The 26,465-nt window shown below is 38.8% G+C and overlaps 1 protein-coding gene and 1 pseudogene across 6 annotated transcripts in view; both read left to right on the top strand.

Moving 5' to 3' along the window:
• The window catches only part of BABAM2 (BRISC and BRCA1 A complex member 2), a 422,242-nt gene that overhangs the window by 179,470 nt on the left and 216,307 nt on the right, over positions 1-26,465 (top strand). The gene's annotated exons all lie outside the window — the stretch shown is intronic.
• The window catches only part of LOC132346499 (BCL2/adenovirus E1B 19 kDa protein-interacting protein 3-like), a 36,309-nt pseudogene continuing 11,498 nt past the window's right edge, over positions 1,655-26,465 (top strand).

Raw genomic sequence — 26,465 nt, 5'->3', positions numbered from 1 at the left:
TTTCAGTCTCCAGTGTTCAAATAATCTTGGAATAATTTTTACCTGTCTTTGTTAACAGGGATTATACTTACAACTTCTTAACTCCTAATACACGATTAAAAGGTAGTAATCAAGAGATGGCCAAATGACAGAGAACTTGTATCTGGCACAAAGAACTTAGGTCATTGAGAAAAGTAAATTGCCTCTTCCAGTTTCTATTCTAGCTGTTTTCATGTTCTCATTGTCTTTCCTGAAGATTTCACCTATCAGAATATTTAGTTTTAGACTTGAAATAGATAGAAATGGTTCTAGCTCAGGGTGCCTCCAAGGGGGTTGTTTTTGTTTAAGATCTCTATTCTTTAAGACAGATGTATCTTCTGGTTTATCTCTGGAAGATATTCATGTGTAAATTATACATATAGCCAAGCAAAGGACCCGCGGCCAAGTAGAGTCATTTTGTTTCTGGAATTGGAGGGCAAGGGTAAAAGCCCAGACTTGACATTTGCTGGGAGCGCAACCTTGAGCAAATTACTTAGCTTTCTGAACCTGTTTTCTTACCATGAAGATTAGGATTGTACAATTTGTGTTTCTGTATTCCTGGGTTTTGGGAGAATCAAGTGAGACATGTGTAAACACACATTCTTAACTACCAAGTGCTGTGTAAATGATGGACTTCATTGTTTAAAATCTACCATGGTGATCATGTCGTTTTCCTCACTCTTTAGCCTTAATAAAATATTTCCCCCCTGATACTACCTTTATATTTTAGTTTTTCAATTTCATGTAAAGATATGAAAGTAGTCAATTTGTTTTCACGTACGTTCTGCTCTCCATCAGTACTTCTTGTTTTCCAGTCCTAAAACAATTAAAATGCAGCCAAATGTCAATTAAAACCTTGCTTTGATTAAAAATGGTGTAAAAAATGCTATTTTCTTTAATTGAGTTTTTTTTTTTTTTTTGTAATCAAATGGATACATGATACTTAGGTGTTACCTGCTCGGAGTTTCAGTGTTTTCTGTTGAACTTGCCTGGGAAAGTAGGGGTGCCCTTCCTGGTAGGGGTGGGGTTGGGGTAGGGCCAGGGAGACTAGAGTGTATCTTGGATAACTGTAGGAATGGGAAGTAGTAGAGTTTCATTGCTGCTTATGGTGTGAATGGAGCAGTTTTGTTTCTCAGAGTCAGGGAAGCATGTGTAAAGATACAAGCAGTAAGTAAATACAAATCTCTGATGTTTAACATCATCCTGAATTGCTTCCTTGTCTCTGAAAGATAAATTATTAGGACTAGGGAATATGGAGTTAAAGTGAAATATGGCTTAGTTTTCTCCTTATGCTACCCTGGGAAAATAATTTTGTCAATAAAGGTGTGTGTGTGTGTGTGCTTTAGTCACTCAGTCGTGTCTGACTCTTCGTGAACCCATAGACTGTAGCCCACCAGGTTCCTCTGTCCATGGGGATTCTCCAGGCCAGAGTACTGGAGTGGGTTGCCATGCCCTCCTCCAGGGAATCTTCCCAACCCAGGGATCGAACCTTGGTCTCCTGCATTGCAGGTGGATTCTTTACCATCTGAGCCACCAGGAAAGCCCAAGAGCACTGGAGTGTGTAGCCGATCCCTTCTCCAGGGGGACTTCCTTACCCAGGAATCGAACTGGGGTCTCCTGCATTGCAGGTGGGTCTTTACCAGCTAAGCTACCCTGGAGGCCCCAATAAAGGTGTACAATATGCTTATATAATAATTTCTCTAATTGTCTTACACGTAAAATTTAGCAACCATTCTCTGAATTTGCCATTTTCAATCTATGCGTTGCTAAAATCAGCTGTAAATTTCAGCCCATCAGTGTAGTAGTAGAATTGGTTATTATGAGGCCAGAATAACTCTACCAAAACCTACTAGGATACTGCAAGAATAGAAAATTATAAACTGTTATCCATCATGTGTGAGCACACAGAAAGCTTTAACGAAATATTAGCAAATAGAATTAAATATTATATTTAAAATGATAATAATACATCATGACCAAGTAGAATTTTTCCCTGGAATACAAGGTTGATTTAACTTCCAAAAAGCAATGTAATTAACTGTGTTAACAAAGAATAAAAATATGATCACTTCAGTAGAAACAGGAAACACATTTGACAAAATTCAATACCCATTCATAAAGAAAAGGAAAGCTTAGTGAACTATTAAGTATTAATAGAAGGTAACATCTTCAGTCTGATTCAGGGCATCTGTAGGAAAACCGTAAGTAACATCATACTTATGATGAAATGTTGAACGTACTAAGCATCAGGAAAAACACAAGGATGTCTGCTTTTACTACTTGCATTCAACATTGTATGGGATGTGCTAATCTGTGCAATAAGGCAAGAAAAATAAATAAGAGACACAACGATTGAAAAGGAAGAAGCAAACATGTATTTGCAGACATTACAACTGTGTGTGTAGAAAATCCAATAAAATCTACAAAAAGGCAATACCTTTACAAAGGGTGAATTTAGCAAGAGCATAAGATACAAGGTTAATATTAGAAATAATTTATTATATTTAAATACACTAAGAGAAGAACTAGAAAATGTAATTAACAACAACTTCATTTAAAGCAGCATCAAAAACATAAAATAGTTAGCAATAAAATTAATTAAAAATGTAGAAGATCTCTACACTGACATCTATAGGATATTACTGAGGTAACTTATAGACCTAAAAAAATGGAAAGATAAAACATGAGGTAGACCCTGGGAATCTTGAAAATACCCCACGATGCCTTGAAACGGGCCTGGGGGAGAAATAGGTTAGAATGGGTTCCTAAAACTGCCATAGTACTCTGTACCTAAGCAATCAGTCTTAATCATTATATGGAGCCTCCCTCAGCCCCTCCCTCTGTCCCTCCTTCCTTTTTTCCCTTTGTTACACACACGCGCTCACACAGACGCACACTATCATACCTTAATCACTTGTACTTTTATTTCTGCCATCCTCGTGGACTGTGAGCCCTTATAGGTTCAGGATCATAGGATCTTATCTTCTTTGTCTTCGTATTCTCAATATCGGGCTTAGTCTCTCTGACACGTGTTCCCTGAGTAAGCTGTGCAAAATACGTTTTGCTGGTGTCATCTTCAGGCCGTTCTTTTTGGTTTCCATTGAAGTATAAAATGGCAACTTTTGAGGAACTTAGTTTAAGATGTGATTTGTCCCTGTTGTATTTAGTCTCACTGAATTTTAATCATTAACAGATCTTTGGGCTATTTTGATCCAGATTTGAAGAGTAATCTTTCTATCCATTGTCTGCATGTACTTTACCATCATGAAACGCTCATAAAGAGTGTTTTCTGTGTTAATCCCAACAATTTCCCTGTGGTAGATAGGACATATACTATATATATATATTTTTTTTTTTTTTTTTTTTTTTTTCCATTCTCAGGAGGAAATTGAGCCAGAAGGTAAACAGCTTGCACTGGGTCTTGTGGCTAGTACCTAGTAATGCTGGGAGGGCTGAACCCATTTCTTTTTTTAAAATAATTTTTGACCACACTGCAGAGGCATGGGGAACCTCCCTGACCAGGGATCAAACCCATGCCCCCTGCAGTGAAAGCGTGGAGTCTTATCATCAGGGAAGTCCCTGAACTCATGTCTTTTTATTTCAAATTCATTTTTCTTTACTCCACCATATCACTCACCACCATCTTAGTTGAGCCATTTGCCCCTCTTTTGGAGAAGACAGCAAGTCAGCAACATGGTGTCAGCACTCTGCTTACTTTATTCTCTGCATAACCACACCTTGCTTTGGGGGCCAAGAGCCAGCTATTGTGTATACTTGTAATGACAGTAAATATAGAACATTAATTTCCTTGTGGTTTCTTTTCAATATTTAACTTCTCCATAATTTAGTTTTTTTGTAGTGTAACCATTCCTTTGTTTGTTTACTTGTTCATTCTTTTATCCGTCCAGCAAATGTTTATTGACCATCTACTGTGTTTTTCAGGTGTTGAATAAAACTGGGGCTGAGCCCTCAAAATGTTCACAGTTAGTGGGGAAACAGATAAGAAATCAATTACTATAATAATTAAGAGAGAAAAGCAGACTACCTTGTGAAATATTTTAACCAGTCTGAGAATCAAACATTAATACTGCTATTAGAGATTGACAACATGAATCTATGGCAAACTAGGGGGTGGGAGGGCTAACTTACGAAATGATAACCAAATTCTAATCTGTCCTGAGCCAGGTTGAGGAACACATTGAAATATCCAGCAGTATTTTCTGGCCTGTTCAGGGCAGGCCCAGGTTAGATCACCAGAACAATGAGCTGTCTCTTTTCAAATTTAATTTAAGTTTTAAATCAGATTTGAGAAAGTTTTCTATAAAAAAATTAAAAGCAACTCAAATATCTATTTTTATGTAGAGAAAGAAATGACAACATTATATTTAAATTCAGTATTAACATCTGTAATGAGGATAATTTAAGGTCTGTACAGTAAATGCTTTGTTAATTCAGAGACCTACTTTTTAGTCTTGGTCATAACTATGCCTGGCCCAGGTAGGTACTCAGTAAATCTTCATTAAAGATTTACTTTAATTAAAATTTATTTCATAAAATAAATTGAAATTTCAATTTATTTCAATAAATTTCCATTTATTTTTCAGTAAATTTAGAGGCATTAAAAAAATCTAAATATAAGTAGAAAGAGAAGATTGTGTTAGTCACATAATATAGTGTTTTAAGATACTCCTCTTGGTCTGACGTAAGTATTCAATTTTTAAAAAAATAATAAGCTTTAAGCTTTCTTACAAATGAAGAATCTGATGAATATTTGGTTATAAGTTAAATGTAGGTTAAGTCATATAATTACAGAATGTTAAGAGTAGAAAAGCTTTAGAAATGATCTAGTCCAATTTTAAAGTTAATGTAAATAAATAGATTCTGAGTCATTTACATGACTCAGAAATTGAAATATATAAACAGGTACATGTTGATAAAAAACTCACTGCCATCCCATTTTCCTGAGCCCCATTCACCTTCCAGTTCTCTATAGACAATCACTTTTATTACTTATTCTTATATATCATGGACAAGAGGAACCTCGTGTGCTATGGTCCATAAAGTCACAAAGACTGGTACACAACTGAAGCAACTTAGCACAGCACAGCACACACACGTTTCCTTCCAGGATGTCTTTATACCAGTACATGCATGTGCATATATGCAGTCTTACCTATCCTTCTCATACAGGTGTCATACCACATACACTACTCTGCATTTCAGAGTTTTTTCCCTTAACAAATGTATTTTGGCAGTCTTTTTATGCTCCCGTATAGCCCCCTGTTTCTATGTTTTTCACACATGCCTAGTAGTTTATCATGTGAATGTATCATGGCTTCTGTAATCATCCGCTGGAGACACCTGATTGTTTCCAAACTTTGGCTATTATAAATAAAGCTGCAGGTGAATAACTTTGTATATGCGTTATTTCCTGTATTTGCTGGTATATTTGTAGGCCAAATTCCCAGAAGTAGGATTTCCAGGTCAAAGGATAAATGCATTTGTTATTTTGGTGGGCAATGGCGAGTTTCCTCCATAGTCATCACTCCATTAGGAGTGACAGAGTGAGGACATTTCTCCAGGAGATCTTTCTAGACCAAGTTTTGGTCAGGTGCATGTCTTCTGAGCTCCCATAATACCTTTTGCCTCCCGTAGCAAAGCCTTTATCACATGTGCTGTAATTGTTGATTTATTTACCTGTCTTCCTGACTACATGTTCATTACTATAGTTTTGATACTTAACACAGCACAGAGCCTGATGCAGAGTTGATACTCAATAAATATTTGTTGAATGGATGAATGGAAACAAGTTCAGTCTTTTGATTTATGGTCCTCCTTCCTTCCTACTTTCATTTTTTCTCCTTCCTCCCTCTTCTTGACCACATGAAATCAGGCAGGACCCATATCATACACCGAAAAATCTGGGACTAGCTGGGGAGATCAGTGGGGAGATGGGAACAGGAGGCAAAGCTTTGTACCCAACCCTGGCCTAATTGGATTTTCATAATTTATTCTACTAAGTAGTTATGGTTGTGATACCTTAAAATGGTCTTTCATTGCCTAATTAAGCTATATATATTTCCAGGGTTCATTTTTCTTGGACCACTTTTTCAATTAAATTCTGTTGATTGACTCTTTTTCTTGATATGCTATGGGTAGTAACCTTACATCACATGCATCACATCTCACCAGTCTACTCTCTCTGTCTTTAGATGTCTAATATCATATTGCATTCTATTGGTATGTTTGATATTTGATATATTTAGGGGAATAGATATTTTTATCATGGAAAGTGTCTTGTCTGTGATAATATTTTACTTTTGGGGGAGCAGTTTTAAAGTTCTCTCTCTTCCGTAGTTGGAATAAATATGCTATTCTAGTTTCTTCTACGTGTATTTTCGCTCTTTAGCTTACATGTATGAATGAGCTTAAGGCTCTAAGTTACTTCTTTGCATTTGGGTTCACTTCCCAGTTGCTCAGTAGCACCTTTTCCTCTCATAGGATTGCTTTAGCCTGGTCATTATTTATGAATTCTATTCTGAGTTTTTTCTGCTTCAACTAATACCCTGTCTTTCTTTAAGAAATAATTTTCCTTTTGTAACAATTTAAATAGTTGGAAACCACTATCATAACTTCAGTGTTTTTCTTTTGGTGTTTTTCCAACTTTTCAGACAGATGTGTTTTAGTACCAATATCAAATTCTGTAAAATCAGTATTTTATTTAATCTACATAATAATTTGGGGAATGTTGTCATCTTTACTATATTTAGTTTTCCCAGCATGGAGCAAATTATATTTCTCCATTTATCCATCGTTCTTTAATTCAACTATCAGACCTTATGTCATTTTGAATAAGATGTCTCTAATTTTCTGATTTAAATTAATACCCACTTACTGAAATTTTTGTCATCGTTATGAATGGGGTCTCTTCCACTGCATTTTTTAGCTGTGGCCCTGTTACTTAGGCCCGTAGTAGTTTCAAATGGCTTTTTATCCTGCAGTTATGCTGAAGTCGTTACTTTAAATAATGACTTAGTTTTTTTTTTTAATTTTAAATATTTTTGTGGATTTTTTTTTTGGTTCTGATTTTTGTTTTTTGGCCATGCCACACAGCATGTGGGATCTTAGTTCTCTGACCAGGGATCAAACCTGCACCACTTGCACTGGAAGCATGGAGTCTTAACAACTGGGCTGCCCGGGAAGTCCCAGCTAATTTTAGATTGATCTTAGTAAGTTGTATAACCATGTAATTTCACAACATGATGTTGAACTATGTCATATATAAAACATTTCTTCTTACCTTTCTATGTTTGTACTTTTTAATCCTTTTCCTAATACCTAATGGTTCATTCAGTGAAGTAACTATTAATATCTTCACTTCCCTAAGAACTAGGAAATAGGGGAATCAAATTACCCTGTGAAAGCTGTAGCCAGCACATAAACAGATGAAGATATTAACATGAGATATTCTCTTTGGGAGGTGAAATGGACCCCAGATGAGCGATACTACACCTGTTTGAATGTAATCATGTATCTGGAGAAAGAGTATATCAAATGAAAACTAAGGAAAGAAGAGGAAAAAAAGATTACTATAGAGTCAGTTTGGTAGTAACTGTTCCAGTCTTATCCAAGATAAAGGAATGGGTGAATTTTGAATAATCTGAATTATTGCAGGATAAAAGGCTATTTGAATCTACTACAGACCTATGTGCCATGGGCCACAGCTAGAAAATGCACTGGAAGAGACCCCATTTAGAGTTGGATGCAGGAGGATGTTGCTCATAGTCTAAGCACTCCTAGTATCCCACTGGCCCCACTGACAGGATTATTCCTACGGTGAGCTTGACGCATCAGGCTTTATTAAAATGCAGTTCCTCTAGCTCACCTGGGTTGCCTGGCAGCCCACATGGGTCTTTCTCATGCAAAGAGCATGCGGTGATAAAGGGGCTTGAAATATTCCATTCCCTGTGACTAATTTATCATTACAAAGCAATGGACTGGTATTATGGGGATAGAACACACTAACCACGTGAACTTGGAATATTTTAGTACCTAATTTCCCATAGTAAACTAACAAGTTAGCATTCTGGATGTATGTCACCTACCCCTGGGCCCTGGCCCTGCAGTTGGTGTGCAAACAAAATTGAGTTTCTGAGCTCAGAAGGCTCAAAAAGAATATAAATGTGCTCCTGAGGTCTCTTGGAGAGAGCCCGACAACCTGGCTGTGGTGTTTGCATTGGCAAAAGGCTAAGAATGAGTATTTTAGTTTTCTATGAGCACTTACTGCAGTGATGCTGTGATTCTTATCACTTGTCCTTTTCATGTGATGAATTTTAATATTTTCCTTGTGTCCAGTCATGCAAGTGTAAACTTTGCTTGTTCATAGTGGAAAATTATTTTAATGTTGTCTTATATTTTATTTATTAAGATTTTTATTTAGTTATTAGAGCCATACTCATAAAAAACTATTGTGACTATCTTGTCTGTTTATGGGAAATAAAACCATATTTCCTTTTATTTCATAATGTATATAAATGTTGAATCACTGCATTATGAAACAAATGTAATATATGTTAGTTATACATCAAATAAAAAATTATATTTGCTTTGTGAAGTAGATTGAAAAGTATAACATTCTTATCTATTTTTGGAAAATTTAGAAACATTCTGCACCAAACTGATTGGCCAGAGGCATTTTTTAAAACGGTAGTTCCTAATAACATTTCTTTTTTTGTAATTTTTTTTTTCATTTTTCTTTTCCGTTTGCTGTTTCTGGGTACTTCTTTTTTGTTCTCCAGTTATTTTGAATTTTTATCCATTTCTGTTTAACTACTAAATTTATTAGCAGATAACTAAAATTTATATTGCCCCAATTAAAAAAATACTATTTTCTAACGTGTAGTCTTGATTTAATAAAATGATTTTTCTCTGGATTAATATTATATTTTGCTTGTTATGTTTTTTCTGCTCTTGGTTTTATTTTTGCCTTTTCTGATTTTAATTTGATATTCTATTTTCTTTTCCTAAATTCTTTTAGACAGATTCTTATTTGTTTTTATTTCTTTCCTTGGTAATCTATACAGGTGACAAGCCTGATTTTCCTTAAGATGGCTACCTGACTTTTGAAAGTCCTATGAATTGAAATGCTCTCTTTATGGATATACATGTAGGGCCATACCTGCAGCCACTAGTAAATCATTTGAGAATTGCCTTCTTAGTCTTCACAGTCAAATGATTTTATTACCTTTCATTTGAATAGAGATAGGAAGCACAAACAAGAAGGCACTGGAAAGGAGACTATAACTAGAAGAGAGAAAATATTATCTGTTGATTTTTTTTTTTTAATGCCACAGAGAGAAAACAGCCAGGAAGTGAGCTGTCAAATGAAAGGGCAGATGAAGGCTGCTGGTCCACGGAGGTGTAACCCTGAATTCAAAGTCAAGGGGCTGGCCCTCTGCCAAGCCAAGCAGGAAGTGGCTTTAACATCATCAGTTGTGGGGCCGTTCGTTTATCCTGGTTAGAAGGGACCAAACTAGAAACTGATGCTGCACAGTCAGGCCAGAATTTGCCAATAAAGAGTTTATACACAGAGAAGGCAACTGACAGGTGTCATTTCCAGGTGCACGAGCCAGGATCAGTGTGTGCAGGAAACAGGTGGGCCAGGTGTTCCAAGGTGATCTGGGATAACAGTGACAATGATGGTGGCCACAGTGATGGCCACCCTTTATTCATGGTATAACTGATACCGTCATTTTGTATAACTACTCCCATTTTACAGTTGAGGAAACAGAGGCTTATCCAGGTGTTAAATAACTTACTCAGCCAACTGAACATAGCAAGCAACCAGGGGGAGAGCCTGATTCTCACTAGCTTGTCTAATCTGGAAGCCTGCACTCTTTCTACCTTTATCACATGGTCAGGAATCTAACATGCACAGACACATTCACACATGATTCAAACGACTGACACAACAGGATTACAGCTGCTGAACCTAGGATGGAGTTTATATGTTTTTCCAAGTGTGGTTTTTCCATACTTGGTGTATGTCAACAAGAGCTGGCAGGTATGTGTGAGGCAAGGTCTCCTGAATTCCTGCCACTGAGATTCTAGTTCTAATGCCCTCTGCCTACTTCTCTCCCCTGTGCCATAAATGAGAAAGTGTAAGTTTTCAGAGCAGAGTGAGGGCTGAGGTAGAGCCTGTCTTCCAAGGCTGTGAATCAAAGGGCTTCGCTTTCAGTTGCCCTGCTTCCCAGTCTGTGTGTGAGGACTCTGCTGGCCTCTTGGTTTGCTCCACTTCATAAATTGCAGCCTGTGCAGGCAGCCAGCCGGGTTGGGAGAAAATATTTGTTTATATTTATTTTTATCTCACCTTCCTAGAATTTCTACTGTTTGTACATGTTTTATGATATTTGTAATGTATTAGCATAGCAGTCTATGTATATAGCTTTTCAGTAAATACATAGAAGATATGTTGATCTGAAGCCCAAACTTTAAGAAAAAATTTTATTGAAGTATAGATTACAGTGTTGTGTTAATTACTGCTGTACAGCAAAGTGTCAGTTTATACACACACACACACACAGGCTTCCTTGGTAGCTAAGATAGTAAAGAATCTATCTGCAATGCAGAAGGCCCAGGTTTGATCCCTGGGTTGGGAAGATCCCCTGGAGAATGGAATGTCTTCCTAGTCCAGTATTCTTGCCTGGAAAATTCCGTGGACAGAGGCTGGTGGGCTACAGTCGGTGGGATTGCAAAGAGTTGGACACAACTGAGCAACTAACACACATACACATATATACATACACACACATCTCTTTTTCATAATCTTTTCCATTGTGGTTTATCACAGGATATTGAATATAGTTCCCTGGGCTATACAGGTTATCCATTCTATATATTGTTTTTAATCTATTCTCTATGTAGTAGTTTGTATTTGCTGATTGCAAACTTCCAGTCTATGCCTCCCGCCCACCACACCCCCAGCTTGGGAGCCACAAGTCTGTTCTCTCTGTGAGTCTGTTTCTTTTTTGTAGATAAGTTCCTTTGTATCATATTTTAGATCCCATATATAAGTGACATCTTTTGATATTTGTCTTTCTCTTTCTGACTTATTTCACTTAGTATGATAATCTCTGGTTGCAACCATGTTACTGCAAATGGCATTATTTCATTCCTTTTTATGGCTGAGTAATATTCCATTGTATATACATACCACATCTTTAGCCATTCGTTTGTAAATGGACATTTAGGTTGTTTCCATGTATTGGCTGTTGTGAATAGTGCTTTTATAAACCTGGGGGTGCATATATCTTCTTTTAAATTAGAGTTTTGTCTGGACATATGCCCAGGACTGAGATTGTTGAACCATATGGCAGTTGGCAGTTCTATTTTTAGTTTTCTAAGGAACCTCCATACTATTTTCCATAGTAGCTGCACCAACTTACATTCCCACCAGCATTATAGGAGGGTTCCCTTTTCTTCATGCCCTCTCCAGCATTTGTCACTTGTTGACTCTTTAATGATGGCCATTTTGACCTGTGTGAGGTGGTACCTCATTGTAGTTTTGATTTGCATCTCTTTAGTAATTAGCATAGAGAAGGCAATGGCACCCCACTCCAGTACTGTTGCCTGGAAGATCCCATGGACGGAGGAGCCTGGTGGGCTCCAGTCCATGGGGTCGCTAAGAGTCAGGCATGACTGAGTGACTTCACTTTCACTTTTCACTTTCATGCATTAGAGAAGGAAATGGCAAGTGTTCTTGCCTGGAGTGTTCTTGCCTGGAGTTCCAGTGTTCTTGCCTGGAGAATCCCAGGGACAGAGGAGCCTAGTGGGCTGCCGTCTGTGGAGTCACACAGAGTCGGACACGACTGAAGCAACTTAGCAGCAGCAGCAGCAGCAATTAGCAGCATTGAGCATCTTTTCACATGCCTACTGGCCATCTGTATTTCTTCTTTGGAGAACTATGTCTTTAGGTCTTCTACCCATTCTTTGATTGGGTTATTTGTTTTTTTGTTGTTGAGTTGTATGAGCTGTTTGCAAATTTTAGAAATTAAGCCCTTGTTGGTTACATCATTTATGAATGTTTTCTTCCATTCTATAGGTTGTCTTTCATTTTGTTTCTGGTTTTATTTGCTGTGCAAACGCTTATAAATTTGACTAGGTCCAATTTGTTTATTTTTGGTTTTATTTCTATTGCCTTGGAAGACTGACCTAAGAAAATATTGATATGTCAGAGAATGTTTTGCTTATGTTCTCTTATAGGAATTTTATGGTGTCACATCTTAAGTGTTTAAGTCTTTAAACTATTTTGAGTTTATTTTGTATATGATGAGAAGGTGTGTTCTAACTTTATTTACCTGTGGCTGTCTAGCTTTCCCAGCACCACTTGCTGAAGAGACTGTCTTTTTCCCACTGTATATTCTTGCCTCCTTTTTCGAAGATTAATTGACTATAGGTATGTGGGTTTATTTCTGGAAACCAAATATTTTAAATTGATATTTTTAATTTAATGCTTTTAAATGTTTGGAGGTCAGTATTCTAGGGCAGTAGACTCCAAACCTGATGAGCGGTTCAAGCTCTTGATAAGTTGAAAAAAAAATCCATTATTTTTGTATCCATATTTTTGTATCTGGGCCACGTATCCTTGGCCCAGATATGTGTACTGAATCATAATGGCCAGGGGTAGGGCCCAGTAATGTGCTTTTAAATAAGGACCAGGGTTGGAACCACTGCTCTAGGATATGGTTCCTAAAAACTATCTTATTGCTTATAGTTGCTGGGAAAAAATCTTAGTGCCAATGGTATCAAATAGACAGTTGGAAACCTATAGTGCTTTGAAGAGTATTTATGAATAGGCTTACTTGTTGTTTGTTTTCCCCTGTGGAAAGGTAAGCTCCAAGAGGTGGTCATTATCTTTCCTGTTCCCCACTTGTTCCCAGAATCGTACTTGACACATAGAAGTGTTCAGTAGTAAATATTTGTTGAGTAAATAAAGAGACCCTTTCCCTACTATAGTTAGTATGTGTCCCCGCTTTCAAGTACCAAAGAAAGAATTGGTTTCAGCTGTGCTGCTGTCAATTTGAAGTAATCTGATAAAGTCCTTGGTTATTCCACTCTTATTGCAATGTTTTAATGTTCAAAAATTATGTAAATTCTCATATTTTATTACATTTGTAATGCCATCAAAGAAAGTAGTGGAGGTTGGAAGGTGACATAGAGAATCACTTTGATTTCATTTCTCACTTCAAATCCCTGTGTCTTTAAGGAGCGGGCTAAGCTACAACTTGGTCCTTCTCCAGATCCAAGAGGAAATGGGTTGTAGCAGTTGTGCCTTTGTAGAGCAGATGTTTTGGTTGGAAAGACTGTCAGCCATCTGACTCATAATAAATCCTCAATTCCAGTAAATTCCCAGTTTTCAGTTACAGTAGGTAGGATGCAAGAAAACAATGTCTTCCACTTTGGGAACTTTGAGCTTGTTTCACATATTACCACTACCCCCTGTGCATTATTGTGTGTGAAAGGATGAAATACTAGGGGAGGTTAAGAGCAATTCCAGGAATAGACTCAGTTGGTGTTTGTAATGGAGACCATTGGAGGTAAACCAAAGCCACGGACTTGCCTGACATAATACTAATGATGAGAAACATGATAGCATTGAGTTTTCTTACATATTCCCCTATTAAATCATTTTTAAATTATACTGATTTGAATAATATATAAATAGGCTTATAGTTTCCTATTGTCTTATGGGGAGGATTCCCTTTTATTTTTTTCTCCATATAACTTTGAAAGTAAATATATGATTACTTACATGTTATCTTGAATTTTAGAAATTTGTTTTATGGGGAAATCTATTCATACATATAAGCTTCTCAAAATTCTGCCAAGACCTATATCCAGTGTTTTATATGGATAAATCAAGATTACAGAAATGATAATAAACATTTCACTTTTGTATTATGAGCTTGGTGGAGGGAATTCGTTATTGATGAAGTAAGCTGGCATCTCATTGTCCTCCCTCTGCTTTTATATAGCAGTCAGTTTCTTTTTAACCATCACTAAAGTGAGCAGAATACCATGATCTTCATAGAGATAAATGAGGAGTTCAACATCTCATTGCTTCCTCAGAGAATGACAGTCCAAGCGAGAGCACCATTGCTCTAGTCAGGAGCTTGAGATTTCTGAAAGCTCCTTCTTTTTTTTTTCTTAATATTTATTTATTTATTTTGGCTGTACTGGTCTTAGTTCCAGCTCGTGGGATCTTCATTGAGACATGGGGGCTTCTTAGTTGCTGGGCATGAAAACTTCTTTGTTGCGGCATGCATGTGGTATCTAGTTCCTTGACCAGGAATTGAACCTGAGCCCCCTGTAATGAGCGACCAGCATCTTACCCTCTGGACCATCCAGGAAGTCCCTCTGAATGCTTCTTAGGTGACCTCTTCTACCAAGTAAAACAATAAAAGTTTGGAAGGAAGCAGTTCACTTGTCCAGAACTCCTGACATTTCCTGAATTGGTCTTTGGCTTTTTTCTTACCTAGTATCACATTATTTAGAAGTAATACTATTTTCTTTATACTCCTTCTGTATTCTTTTGTTCTTTCTGTTTTTAGCTGATTAAGTGGTCATTGTATACTCAGAAACCTCATTTAACACAGTATGTTAAGTGCTCATTTTTTTGGTCTTTATATTCTAAGGCACATTTGTACATCTTCAGAATTGCTGTCTCATCTCTTCAATGACAGAAAAGGTAGAGAAAACAGTGTTCCTGAATTCACCCACTGATAAAATCTGAGACGTGGGAGAGTCATAGCAGGAGGCAAGAGGCAGACGATTCTGACTGCGACATAAAGGGGAGAAAGCAGAAGTGGTTAGTTCCGTGAGAACATGTCTTATTAATCTTGTCTCTCCTGTGGTGAATCACATGATGCCTTGCACGTAGCAGGCTACTGGATTGTAGTGGGAAAAGCAGGGGCTATGAGTGAGAGAAATCTGAATTTATTTTCTGATGCTCCACTTACTAGTAGAAGATTTTGGACATTTTGCTTAATCTCTTGGAGAAATTTTTAGATCTGCAAAATAGAGATGACAATCAATGTCTATCTTGAGGGTTGTTGACAATGTAAGTTTAGGTATGATGTGTGGTACCCAGACAGAAATCAGCCTTATTAAACTATTTTCTGTAAGAAACTGGAACTACTTTAGGTGTCAGATCTTGACTCCAGGATCAGGTGGAGGTCAGCCATTCCTGGTAGATAATTGTAACCATACCTGGCAAAATTCCTTAATTTGGGGGAAAATGGCAGTATTTGGAGAAATTACTTAACTGTGTTGTGATTTGAGAATTATATATATTTTATTATGCAGTTAAGCATAAACATGTACCATAAGACTTTAAAACGTGTATAATGGGTTTCTAATTTAAGATTCCAACTCCTCTCCTCCTTTTTCTTCCTAAAGAACAGTGTCTTTGTATGGTCTGGTCTGGATTTTTATCATCTATTAATTCTTTCCTTTTTTATATTTGGAACAATATCAAATTCATACTAGAAATGTAAGAACAATACAAAGCATTTTTTTTAACCATTTGAGAGTAAGTTGCAGTGTGATGCCCTTGATCTTCATATACTGTAACATATTTCTTAAAAATAAGTACATTTTCCTACACAATTCCAGTATAGTTATAAAACCGGGAAATAAACATTGATGTAGTACTACCATCCAGTGTAAGACCTTATTCAAATTTTGCCATTTGTCCCCCTGATTTCCTAATGGAGAGAAGGATTCCACTTAGAATCATGGATTCTATTCTTTTGTCATGGCTCTTCAATTTTTAATAGTTCCTCAATTTTTCCTTGCCATTCACAACCTTTTTGAAGATTATAGACCAGTTTTTTAAAATGTGTGAATATGGGTTGTCCGATGCTCAGCCATGATTGGATTCCATGTATGCATCTGTGGCAGGAATAGCACAGAAGTGGTGCTGTGTTCTCACTGCACCTCAAGTGGCACATCTGATCTGTTTACTGATTGATATGATCACCTTGATGACTTGTTTAAATTGGTATCTGTAAGGCTCTCTACAGCAAATTTGCTTTTTTTTAAAATGTAATCAGTAAGGATTTTGTGGGGTTGTCCTTTGAAACTATACAAATATCCTGTTTTTCATCTAACTTTCTTTACAGCAGCATGGACCCATGATTTCCTGTTTGAGTTAATGGGCTATATAGTCAGGTAGCATCATTGTTTATTTTGATGCTCAGTGTTATTTCTATATCTAATCTGTGTGTATTAACCAACCATGTTCATACTGATATCTCCATTTCCAATTTAATATGTTGAATTTGTTTATACATATTTGTATCTTTCTTCTTTGAAAGCGATAAATCCCATTATCCATAATATATTTTGGATATACTTCCCATTGTCTATAATATATTATAGCTATATTACATTGGTTATATATGTAACCAATATGTAACCAATTGGTTACATATGTCCCAGTGTTTCTGCTGTCCCTCCGTCATGTGGGCACCTTCTGCGCTCCACTTGGGCTCAGACATCCTGCACCAAATTGCCTTTCTATGGGGACATCCTTCGTGTTCTGCTCTGGCCCACTGTAGAGCTCCCCCTTCCTGCATTTAGTCTCGCCCTGCAAGCTGCTAGAATGTTCTTTGTAGAGCAATCTGATCATGTCATTACTTTGTTTGTAATCCATTATTGCCTTGCCCTTAAAAAAACAAACTCTTTGGTTGTGTTGCTGCCTGAGAACTGGAGAAGGTCCTTGATTCGGGGCTGCAGCTCTTCAGCCGCCTGACAATGTCACCTCATTTAGTAGAACAGCCACTGCCCCTGCACAACAACAACTGTGAGAGAGGTGAACAGTCTCTGCCACTGCCTGCTGGCCTCAACAGTTCCTGGGTGGAGCTCCCCGTGAACAGCAGCAATGGCAACGATAATGGCAATGGGAAGAATGGGGGGCTGGAGCACGTACCTTCCCATACTCCATCCATAGCGGGGACATGGAGAAGATTCTTTTGGATGCACAGCATGAATCCAGACAGAGCAGTTCAAGAAGCAGTTCTCACTGCAACAGCCCTTCCACAAGATGGGCAGGTCATGTTTGATATGGAAATGCACACCAGCAAGGACCATAGCTCTCAGTCAGAAGAAGTTGCAGAAGGCGAGAAAGAAGTGGATGCTCTGAAGAAAAGCATAGTCTGGGTGTCTGACTGATCCAGTAGACCTGAAAACATTCTACCCAAGGAGTTCCACTTCAGGCACCCTAAACATTCCATTTCCTTAAGCATGAGTTAAAGTGGGGCCATGAAGAAAGGGGGGATCTTCTCTGCAGAGTTTCTTAAGGTATTCATTCCATCTCTCTTCCTCTTCCATGTTTTGGCTTTGGGGCTCAGCATCTACATTGGAAAATGACTGAGCACACCTTCTGCCAGCACCTACCGAGGGAAGAGAGGAGCCCTCAAGCCAGTGTGTGACTTGTAATGTGGTGTCTTCTCACAGTAATTCATTTGAACTTGAGACCATTGTAAGCATGACCCAACCTCCACCCTCTTTTAACATATCCAAGTTCCAGTAATTCTCAAATCCAGTATTTTATTCCAACTTTGTTGAGGCATTTTACTAAGCTCATTCCCTTTTTGGCCTGTAAAACACTTTAGAATTTTCTAATAAGAGTTTACTCTTGTTTAGAAATTCGCAACGGCTTCTTTTCTGCAGATGCCACCAGCGGATTGTAATTTTGTCAAGAATGCCATTGTCTCCTCTCAGTACCACCAGACCTGGAACTGCATCCTTCATGGTATAAATCTTACTCTTGCAAGATAACTCCCACCTGTCTCTTCAAACTAGATCAGGTTGCAAATGATATGAAAGCTTTGGTGTTTTGTTTTTCAAGACAAAGACAAGCTTCACTAAACTTATGAAAAAAGAAAACAAAAACAAATAAAACAGACAAAATAAGACACAAGGAAAAAAATATCCTGGGCACTAAAGTTATTAAAAAAAAAAAACAACAACAACTCCTTGGCTGAAATGGATCGAAGTTGTTTATGGTCAGGCCCTTAAACTTGTCCCGGAACTTTCCTGTGGGCCAGTGGGCCAGTGGCTAAGACTCCACAGTCCCAATGCAGGGAGCCCAGGTTCCATCCCTGGTCAGGGAACTAGATCTCACATGCCACAACTAAAGATCCCACATGCTGCAACTAAAACCTGGTGCAGCCAAATATTTATATATAGACTCATTCAGCTTCATCTGTCACCCCTCCTCACTAGTATCCGTTGTTTCAGCCTTTCTGAACCCTGCCCTGGGTGTGCCATATGCCTCTGTACCCCCATATCTTTCCACGTGCTCTTCTTTCTTCCTTTCACTTCCTTATACTTTCTATTCCTTCAGAGCACTGTGATTCCTTCCAACTAAAAGCATTATCTCCTTGATGTCATTTAGTCACTAAGTTGTGTCTGACTCTTTTGCAACTGTAGTCAGCCAGGCTCCCCTGTCTGTGGGATATCCCAGGCAAGAATACTGGAGTGGGTGGCAGTTTCCTTTTCCAGAGGATCTTCCCGACACAGGGATCGAACCCCCGTCTCCTGCTTGGCAGGGGGATTTTTTACCACTGAGCCACCTGGGAAGCTCAACGTTATCTCCTTAAAAAGCTGCATGTGACAGTCAGTTTTGCCCTTTCTTTAACTCCTTTCCTTTTTTCTACCAGAAGTTCACACCTGCATTATAATATACCTTTATTCTAACAGTTTTAATCAAATGGTCGGTTATTATTTTTTTATTGTTTATTTAGTTTTCCTACTTGTCTCTGAAGATTTTGAGGGTGTGTGTTCCTAGCACCTTCTGGGTGGTGCCTAACACATAGTAGGGCATTAATAACATGTTTATAGGGATGAATGAATGAATGAGTCCTGAGGTCAGCACCAAAGATATAATCAGTATAGAAGGAGAATGTGGCGGATTCATTTTGATATTTGGCAAAACTAATACAATATTGTAAAGTTTAAAAATAAAATAAAATTAAAAAAAAAAGAAGGAGAATGGAACTAATTGAAGGCAGAAGAAAATAAAAGAAATCTGCAATATATTTTGCCCATGGTGCATAGGCTATAGTAGGTCCAGTCATGGTTTATCTTGGGGAGAAGCCCAGTTTAGTTTGCTGAGGCATTGGGAAGGTGTTCTGTCTGCCCTTGTGTTTTTTTTTAATAGTTTGATTATTTGTTTTTTTAACATAGTTCATGAAACCTATTTTGGATTATTGTGCAGGTTTTCTTGTACACTTAACCAACATTTGATTCTGTAATTAACAGACCCAAGAGAGCCTGGAACTTAAAGGGTTCAACCTAATCTGCTTAATAACATTCTTTCATGCTTATTTGATATTAATATAAAGGTTTTTTTAGTAAGTTTAATCCACATTCCAATGTGAACCAGAAATGTTAAGCTGTTAATAGCTTCCCTGGAGAATTGCAACTTGCTTGGATGCTTCAGTACTTTGATCATCATTTATGCATCGTGAAATGTCACAATTTCTTTTCATAAGCACAAAACTGCAAATGTTCATCAATTGGTCTATCTTCAACCTGTTATTAGCTTAGAAATGAAGTATTCTTCACTAACCCAAGCCAGTGATAAAGTCTAACTCAATTTTTAGTTGATCTAAATCTAGTCATCAGCATTTCTATAATTAGTCAAGTTCTAAATAACAAAGCCACATACTCAATAGTTATGCTAAGTCCAACATTGAGTTTTTCATTTTGGGAACTTTTTAGTATAATATGTTCTTCATAAGAAAATTTCCACTCTTCATAACTTCCTCCTCTTTGGGGGTCTTACATTTTCTTTTTGGTTCACACAGACCTCATTTAGTAAGTGGCACAGTTTTTGAAGCAGATTTGGATGTAGTAGATTGATGTAGTGAAAAGAAGCATTGAGGCAAGAATCAGCAGTCATGAGTTTTGGTTTCAGCCCTGTGACTAATCAGCTCTACACATCAGACAAATCACTTCCCTTATCTAAGTTTCTCCATCTATAAATCTACGAAGTGTGGGTGTTGGGATCAATGGCTACGAACTCTATTTTTAATATAATAGAAACCTTCTTACAAGTGAAATCTTTCTCCCGGTGCCCAGTATGCAAAACACAGTAGTAGTTGCTCTTAAGACACTTGTAGGTACACATGATCCCAAGTTTTCCTCAGAGCACGAGGTTACAACCCCTGGCCCAGATCTCTAAAGGTTTTTTTTTTTTTTTTTTTTTTTTTAAACATTCTCTGATTTTATTTACCCTTGACTCGAGTCCTTTCACCTTTGGCACGTTACCAGTATCATTGACCCAAAGGGGATAGTGTCCATAATACGAGCTCTCTTGATCTGGCCCCTTTCTCTGGCTCCTCCATAGCTTATGGATGTGGCCAGTTAGAAGAATTTTTGAGAAATATCTTATTGTACTTTTCAGCTTCTACCACAGTTCTTTCCTCCATTAAACTCTGAGTTTTTGGAATATGCCACAGAGACTTATTTTTAAATCCTAAACTTTGTCTACGATACCTTCCACAGCCCTGTGTGACATCACAGTTCCTCTGTGTTCTGTTTAATCACAGGATGAATATCTCAGTCCATTGCTTTTCAGTTCTCTCTCTATTTTTGAACCTGTTTTCTCTTCCTTAAATGTCATTTCTCTAAGTCAGTGCTTCTCAGACTTTAATGTTCTAGAGATCATCTAGTCCTTTGTTATAAGTGTCCCCAAGGTGAAGCTGATGCTGTTGGTCTGATTAGCGAGGCTCCACCCACATAGGCTTCAGCTGCTGGCTGTTCAGGAAGGTAATACCACACCTGCATTTGGGATCTGGAACTGGTTCTCTGTCTGTATGAGTTTTGAACTAGATAACCTGGAATACCAAAGTGGTAGAACTGTTTTCCTGGGAAAACACCAGGACTTGCTGTTTAGCATCTTCCAGGCTGGGAAAGTTAGAGCTCCTTTTCCTGCTTTTTACTACTTGTAAAAGTTTTGCATTTTTTCACTTAGGATGCTCATTACTCTCCTGCTTTATCTCCTTATAAAAGTCTAATGTCAGAAAAAGTCTGATGAATTCACTCTTAACACATAGAAGAACTGATGAGTTTTTCAGCCTTACCTTATAATGATTAATCATGTCTTATCTTACTGGATCTCTTATTTAAGAAGGAAGAAAAAAAAGTTTCTCATCTTCATGTTTTTACATATGAAGTTGGGAGATGGATTCTTGCCATTTTTTCCCTTATTGTTTCCATCAAAATGTCCTGCACATGGTAGGTAAATAATAAATGAGTACTGACTTAGTGATAGCACATGGTGTGTTATTTGGAAGTTGATTAGAAATGGCAAAAAGATTGCTTTTGCCTTTTTATCTTGTAGGGTTTGATCTCTCAGTCAAGTGTTAGAACTTGAATTTTCCTATTATTCTAGAGGATATCCTGAATCCAAGGATAATGGCTCATTCTGCCCAAAATTACACCTACTAATTTATATTGGAAGGTCAAATTAATAAGAAACATAGACCTCTGCTATTTCTGCAAGGGAAGTCTGCTTGTGGAACGCAGTTTTGGATCAGTAGTTTCCTGGCAAGCATATGTAGTCATTTTTTTTCATACATATATTCATACATTTGTTCATCAAATATTTACTGGGTGCCTACTTTTGTGGTAGGCACCTATATAGTAGGCACTGGGAATACAACAGTGAATGCGACACTGCCCTTAAGGAACTCAGCCAGATACATGATAAGAGCACACATGTAAGCAACTTTAAAACACAGACAAAACAATCAGATGTTATCATATGAAGGGTGTAGCTAAACATCTGTAGGATCCCAGAGGAGAAACCATTACATCAGAGGGCAGGGCCAGGAAGTCTTGTGAGAGGACATGGCAGCTGAGTGTGACATCAGAGAGCAGATAGAATTGGGGGGTTTGGGGTTGAGGGATGCAGGGTTGGAAGAAGGCATTCAGAATTGAGTGGCAGGATGGTGTGTGGGCAGCTGCTGCAGTTAGGGTGTGTCAGTGACGTAGTGTGGAAATGAGGTTGGAAAGATACCTTGTAGAGGCTGGAATGCCAGGGGGCACTTTTGAGTCTGAGAGAAAGATGTAGTATTTACTTCTCAAAGCTCTTTTCCATTCTGAAATCATTCATCCAGCCAGTTCCAGAGGGATATGGCTCCAAGCCACTAGATTTTTTCAGAGCTCCTAGCTGCCCTTTAGTTTCTGAAGATAACATCAATATGCAAATTAGAAGATCTCATTATAATACTTTAAGGAGAGAGTGTCTAGTAGGTTCCATTTTCTGTGCTAGCACCTGTGGTTTTTGATTGTCGCCAATTAATGAGGGTGCGGTACCAGGTGGCTCAAATCACGTGGAAGTAACCAATTGCCTAGTTGCCATGGGCACCAAACAGTTTGTGCGAAGAGACTGGCTGGGTGGGTGGGTGCAACGGTGTTATGCGCTTCTAGGGTGCTTTTCCCTTCTGTCCTCACTCACAGAACCTCCCAGGAAGAATCTCTAAGCCCCATAACTCAAAGCCACCTACAAGGAGAGGAAAGGGTGGAGCTTTAACAGTAGGAAGAATAGCATGGCAATGGATATGATCTCAGACCCGGAGTCAGGGAGGAAGGAATAAGAGAAATGAAACAGCGTTTAACGAGCCCCTTTTTCATGCCTGGTTCTGTGCTCAGCTACTTTCATACACTTTTGCCAATGCCATAAGAACCTGTTGCTGAAAAAAAAAAAAAAAAAAAAGAACCTGTTGCTTCCTGTGATGCCCACATTTAGCACGTCTTACTGAAAAAAATACAAAAACATGCAAACTCTTACAATTTTTATTTATATTTCTGTAGGAGGAGGCAATGGCACCCCACTCCAGTACTTTTGCCTGGAGAATCCCATGGATGGAGGAGCCTGGTAGGCTGCAGTCCATGGGGTCGATAAGAGTCGGACACGACTGAGTGACTTCACTTTCACTTTTCACTTTCATGCATTGGAGAAGGAAATGGCAACCCACTCCAGTGTTCTTGCCTGGAGAATCCCAGGGACAGGGGAGCCTGGTGGGCTGCCGTCTATGGGGTCGCACAGAGTCGGACACGACTGAAGCAACTTAGCAGCAGCAAACAGCATATTCAAAAGCAGAGACATTACTTTGTCAACAAAGGTCCGTCTAGTCAAGGCTATGATTTTTCCAGTGGTCATGTATAGATATGAGAGTTGGACTATAAAGAAAGCTGAGCGCCGAAGAATTGATGCTTTTGAACTGTGGTGTTGGAGAAGACTCTGGAGAGTCCCTTGGAGTGCAAGGAGATCCAACCAGTCCATCCTAAAGGAGATCAGTCCTGATGTTCATTGGAAGGACTGATGTTGAAGCTGAAACTCCAATACTTTGGCCACCTGATGCGAAGAGCTGACTCATTTGACAAGACCCTGATGCTGGGAAAGATTGAGGGCAGGAGGAGAAGGGGACAACAGAGGATGAGATGGTTGGATGGCATCACTGACTCATGGGTTTGGGTGGACTCCCCAGGAGTTGGTGATGGACAGGGAGGCCTGGCCTGCTGCAATTCATGGGGTCGAAAAGAGTCGGTCATGACTGAGTGACTGAACTGAACTGGAGTGTCTAGAACAGTCCCTGTCCTAAAAGGTTATCAAAGATATTTGTAAAATTAATGAATTCAGCTTTTTTTCTTTAAAAGGGGGCATAGACTGTTAAATGGTCAAAACATCATTCCATAGTCTTGATTGTTAAGGGCTGTACCAACCTGGACTGTGTGGCCTTCAGTGAGGAAAGACCTTTCCTTTTCCCGTAATGTGTGTTTTGAATACCCATGGTTTGCAGAGGGCTATGACGGCTGTGATAAAACACATACCTTTGACACTGTGCCTCGGAAGAACTAAAACTCAGAGAGCCAAACCTTTAGAGAAATAACAAACTTCTCAATACAAAAGTGAAAAATCACTGTGAGCTGGATTCATTTGTCCATTTAACAAGTGGGTTTTGACCATCTCTATCTTGTACTCATTGTTCTAACTATAGGAGGCCCTGAGGTCAGTTTAACAAATTCCCTGATATTGGTCAGTAATTTAAAAACGTAACTTTAGGGCCTGATTTTCATTCTTTTCATAGTCATATTTTGGACCAGAGCCCAAATAATGGATTTCTGGCTCTTATAATAGATGATGAAATCTGTAATTGCACTTGTAGTTTATAGTAAACAATCTGATGAGAAAAAAAGTGGATATTTTTATTATCCTTATTTTATAGATGAGGAAACACTTTTTAAAATTTATTTATTTATTTATTTTTGACTGTGCTGGGTCTTCGTTTCTGTGAGGGCTTTCTTTAGTTCTGTGAGCGGAGGCTACTCTCTCCTTTCTATAAGCAGGCTTCTCACTGTGGTGACTTCTCCTGTTGTGGAGTAGTAGCTCTAGGTGTGTGGGCTTTAGGAATTGAAGTTCCTGTGATCTTAGAACAGTCTCAGTAGTTGTAGCGCATGGGTTTAGTTGCTCCAAGGTATAGGCTGCTACTGCTAAGCTGCTTCAGTCGTGTCCGACTCTGTGCGACCCCATAGATGGCAGCCCACCAGGCTCCCCCGTCCCTGGGATTCTCCAGGCAAGAACACTGGAGTGGGTTGCCATTTCCTTCTCCAATGCATGAGAGTGAAAAGTGAAAGTGAAGTCACTCAGTCGTGTCCGACTCTTAGCGACCCCAGGGACTGCAGCCCACCAGGCTCCTCCGTCCATGGGATTTTCCAGGCAAGAGTACTGGAGTGCCATTGCCTTCTCCGGACTGAAGCGACTTAGCAGCAGCTAAAACATCACCATTTTTGTGCCAGTTGTTAAGTTGTGTGATAAACTTGCAAAGCAGTGTATATGTTCAAATAGCGAGCCGCTATGGTTTGACATCCATTAGCATTGGCACCCCTGATCCATTTTCCTTCATTGGGTGAGGTTAGGGAGGCTACAGAACAGTGAGGGCAGGCTGTTCCATCCAAGGCTTGGGGTGGGTTACTCTGCCGTTTCAGATCTTCCAGGATGAGAAGCAGTAAGTGCAGGGAAATAGCCTAGTTGCAGCCGTAGCCTGGTGCTGAGGCAGATTGCTCCAGTAAAGCTTTCTTCTGGCACGTGCAGAGGCATGCCGCACCTCTCAGTCCTAAAAGCCCTTTCCAGGTTCTGATTAGAGCCTGGCATTTAATAGTATGCATCAAGTATTTAGATAACTCAAGGATGAAAGTCTCTTTTTAGCACTTAATTCTGTAAATTTCCATTTGCCATGGTTATCATCTGTATGAGTCAGTTTAATCATTTACGAGAGAAAATGTTGATTGTACATGAAGGAAAACTACCTCCAACCAGCTGAAGCACGTAGGCAATTTATTGGCTTTCTGAAGTCAGAAAAAGGTTGAAGGCAAACAACAGGAGGAGCAGGACACAGCTGGACCAAGCACATGGGTGTGCGTGCTGCCAGGACTCTCTTTTCTCTCAGCTCTCCTTCTCTTGATTGTCATTGTTACTGTTCAGTCACTAAGTCCATGTCCGACCCATGGACTGCAGCATGCCAAGCCTCCCTGTCCCTCACTATCTCCCAGAGTTTGCCCAAGTTCATGTCCGTTGAGTTGGTGATGCCCTCCAACTATCTCATCCTCTGCTGCCCTCTTCTCCTTTTGCCTTCTCTAGGGTGTGGGCTTTGTTCTCTCACGATAGCCTGGCCTCTTTTGCAGATGGGGAACATAGCTACTGACAGTTTCTTTTGCCTCTGCAAAAGAACTAGGTCACTCTTCTAGGGACCCCTCAGCTCTTCACAGGGGGTTGGGACTTGTATCTCTGCCAGGTACTGTAAGGATTGGGGTCTAGGAGTGGGGACTGGAAGAGAAAAGGGCTTCCCAGGAGAAGAGAAGGTGTCAGCCAAGTAGTATCACAGATGTCCACTATATCAGCTTTCATTTCAAATCTGTGTTTTCTATCCTTTACAAAGAGCCATATGAACTCCTATGTAAAAGCTTTATCTACCTTTTTGTTAAGTTTTGGAGACATACTGAGGATGTGGTAAATGGTGTTCATATTTGTTCCATGTGTGCTTAAAGAAAACTCACTATTGTTTTAACTTGTTTTCTTGGGCTCCTGGAGAACAGTCTGGCACAAGGTTTTTATCAGTAGGTGTGCGTAAAATCACAACTCAGATGTCTGAGGATGTGGTTTGGTACAATTTGTAAAACAGTTGCAGAAACTGATGCTTATATAAATAAGCTTAGCTTCTTATCAACTCATTAAGAATACATTTTTACAGTAATAGAGGAAATCCCACACTCCAGGTTCTTTCTCTAAAAATGTTGGTGAGGAGAGAAGGTAGTGGAAGCCAGGGAATATTCTGTGCTTCTAATGAGGACCTTGGCTGTATTGCAACTCCCCA

Source organism: Bos taurus, chromosome 11, assembly GCF_002263795.3.
Source record: "Bos taurus isolate L1 Dominette 01449 registration number 42190680 breed Hereford chromosome 11, ARS-UCD2.0, whole genome shotgun sequence".
Classification (NCBI taxonomy): domain Eukaryota; kingdom Metazoa; phylum Chordata; class Mammalia; order Artiodactyla; family Bovidae; genus Bos; species Bos taurus.
This window is presented reverse-complemented; position numbering and strand designations above follow the sequence as displayed.